Here is a 3,535-nt window from a genome sequence, read left to right as displayed (position 1 = left end):
GGGAAGTTTCTGGGCAGACTCACCCGGCCCTCCTTCATGCTTTCAAACAAACCCTCTCAGTTACACCACCAGGATCCTGCATTGCCATTCCGTTACACCCCTAGGCCCAAATCCTAACACTTGGTGGGTTTTCCAGGCTCCCAGACCCAGAGACCATCTCTGGAATTCCTGTATTGGGGTGCCCCTAAGATGGAAAAGTGTATTCTTCCCTTCCCCGAAAATGCCATCAAAATATGGGGAGCCACCAGGATACTTAGAGAGGATAAGTGTCCATGGTCCCATGAGAACACACCTGCATTCTGAGGACATCCTGGACACACAATCCTGATAGAAAAGTCTGTGCTACCGCCTTCCCATCACCTCAATTACATCTCCTGACGAGCTGCCTTCCTGGTCTACGCATTAGGCCTGCGACCACTACGCCACTAACCCTAACCTGAATTTGTGTTTGCAGATTTCTCTCCAAAAATAATGGATCACATTCCCAACAGGATTGGGTCTCTGGAGCCACACTATAGGACTGTGCTGCTATCACCAAGGAAACTGTGCCTGTCACAGTTGCCTAAACCTTCCAGATTAGGAGAAACCTGCAAGGCCCTTGAGCCAACCCCAATATTGGTGTCCACTCTGGATGCCAATGCACAGTCTGAAACAACCTGATCACCTACATCCAGGCAGACAGCCAAATCAATGATCCTGAGTCAGAAAATTGAACCTAACATGCCCCTAGGACTGTATTGGAACCTTAGATTAGGATTTTAGGCATCTGTTCTCAGGAGCCTGCTCTGGAATACCAAGTTAGGATATATCATGTTGTCCCTGGGCCACGAAACAGAACATATCCTGTCCCAGGAAGGAAACCGTGCTCCTTGACCTGTGCCAAACCCTCCATGTACGAGAATCCCACATGGCACATTAGCCACCAGCACATTCTAAGATGCAACTGAGAGTGTCTGTTTGAAAACATGCTCAGAGTAGGGTCACAATGCCTGTTTGTGTTCAGGGCATTGTTACCAAACTGCAAGAGATTCCTGTCAACTCGAGACCTGGGTACTTCGTCCCAGAGCCAGCAGGACGAACCTGTCATGTTCCTAAGCTTCAAATGTCAATGGAGTTGTGCTTTCCAGACGTCCAAGTGGGAGAGCTTTGCTACCCATACTTTCCACATGGGAGACCCTGGAGCAAACAAACGAGACTCCAACTGTATCCAGCATGTGAGGACGGCCATGGCGCAAATCTGTCATCTCTATGCATCCTTGGTATTCAGGCATCTGTCTCCAGACCTTTGCTGGAATCCCTGCCAATGGGGGAACCTGAATCACAATAGAGAATTCCTACTTCCCCATGGCTGGAAACCTGGCTATTGGAATGGGTGTTCATCCCTCAGGGTGGGAGCCAACACATGGATAATGAGACCACATCCACTCCCGAGGGCAGCCCTGGGCACAAACCGTCATTGTGACGCTCAGCCTGAGCATGCTTTCAAACAAGTCCTCTCAGTTGCACCACCAGGGTCCCGCATTGTAGGCCTGGTATACCCATAGGCCTAAATCCTAACCCTTGGTGGGATTTTCCAGGTGCCCAGACCCAGAGCCTGTCTCTGGAATCCCTGTTTTGGGGCATCCCTTAGATAGATAATAGCACTCTTCCCATCCCAATAAGCCATCAAACTATTGGGAGCTGCCAGTATCCCTAGAGAGAAAAAATCTCCCATGGACCCATGAGACCACAGCTGCATTCCGAGGCCATCCTGGACACACAATCCAAATATAAAAGTCTGTGCTTCCGCCATCAAGTCACTCGAATTACTGTTCCTGACGAGTAGCCCTCCAGGTCTGCGCATCGCCCTGTGATAACCTCGCCACTAACCCTAACCCGAGTTTGTGTGTGCAGATTTCTCTCCCAAAATCATGGCTCACATGCCTTCCAGGATGGGGTGTCTGGAGCCACACCACAGGACTGTGCCTGCCATCCTCATCGAAATTGTGCCTGTCACAGTTACCCTAACCCTCCAGAGTAGGTTGAAACATTCAAGGTCCCTGAGGCTACCCCAATATTGAGGCTACTCTGGACACATGTGGACAGTCTGAAACACCCTGATCACCTACATCCAGGCAGACACCGAAGTCAACTGTCCTGAGTCAGAAGATTGAACCTCTCATGTCCCTGGGACCTCATTGAAACTCTAGATTAGGTTGTCAGGCATCTGTCTTCAGAGACCTGTTCTGGATTACGAACTTGTGATACAACACGCGGTCCCTGAGCCACACAACACTACATCACCTGTCCCTAGAAGGAAACCGTGCTCTTCGACCTGTGTTAAACCTTTAGTGTAGGAGAATCCTGCATGGCACCTTAGCCACCAATACATTCTAAGATCTACCAGGTAACAAACCAGCATTGTGGCCCATCTGCAAGAGATTCCATGTAAACTCAAGACATTTGGTACTTCACCCCAGAGCCACCCTAAAGACTTTGCCATGTTCCTCAGCTGCATTGGTAAATGGAGGTGTGCTTTCCAGACATCCAAGCAGAAGAGCTCTGCTACCCATACTTTTCACATGGGGGACCCTGGAGCAAACAAATCAGACTCCACCTGTCCAGTAGAAAAAGGAACCTTGCTGTTTGGAGCATCTCAGATGCATCAGCATGAGGAACCCTCCATGGCCTCTTGATGCCACTCTTCCATTTCTCGGTCATCATAGACACAAAATCCAGTGTGAGCAAACATCTGACATCCACCTTACTCAGGTGGTGGACATTTCGTTTGTTGGCCATCTTAGATACAAACTCCATCTTGAGCAGACATCTGACCCTCGCCCGTACTTAGGCGCTGGAGATCTCGGAACAACCGCTGCACATTGGAACGGCCATGAGCTTGGCACTGAGATTAACCGTAGCTTGTGTTTTAGCCCTCTGTTCTCACACTCCTCGCCTTCAAGCCCTCCATATAGGGAATTTGAGAGCCATAATGCAGCCTTCTGTCTACCAGAAATTAGAAGCGCTCTACGGATCTGCATGAAACCCCACATGAGGATCCACCTGCACGGCCCTCTATGTCACCCAAATATCATAGGCCACCCTGTGCACTAATGTTCTGTCTGACACAGCCCGAGCCCTAATCTCCTGGCAGCCACCCAGATAGTGGGCCCCATATCTGGCAGGTGTGACCTGCCTTGACCTGAGTCCTTCATCTCGAGCCAACCTGGGTATTCACGTACCTGTCCCAGAACATAGCTCAAATTCCTGCACATGGGGGAACCTGAAGCACAAAAGAGCACTCCTACTTCCCCATGGCAGGAAAACAAAATGTTGAAATGTTGGTCCAACCCTCAGATTGGGATCCAGGTGCATGTTAACAAGATACAACGCCCACTCAGGATGGGCAGCTGGGCACAAACAGGCATTGTGACCCTCACCCTGAGACCTATTTCCAACAAGTCCCCGTGGGAGCTGGACCATGGCCCCACAGAGCAGGCCTGTCATGACCATAGGCCCAAATCCTAAGTCTTTTTGGGGTTATCCAGGCACAAGA

The sequence above is a fragment of the Neovison vison genome, chromosome 7, assembly GCF_020171115.1.
Source record: "Neovison vison isolate M4711 chromosome 7, ASM_NN_V1, whole genome shotgun sequence".
Taxonomy (NCBI): Eukaryota; Metazoa; Chordata; class Mammalia; order Carnivora; family Mustelidae; genus Neogale; species Neogale vison.
This window is presented reverse-complemented; position numbering follows the sequence as displayed.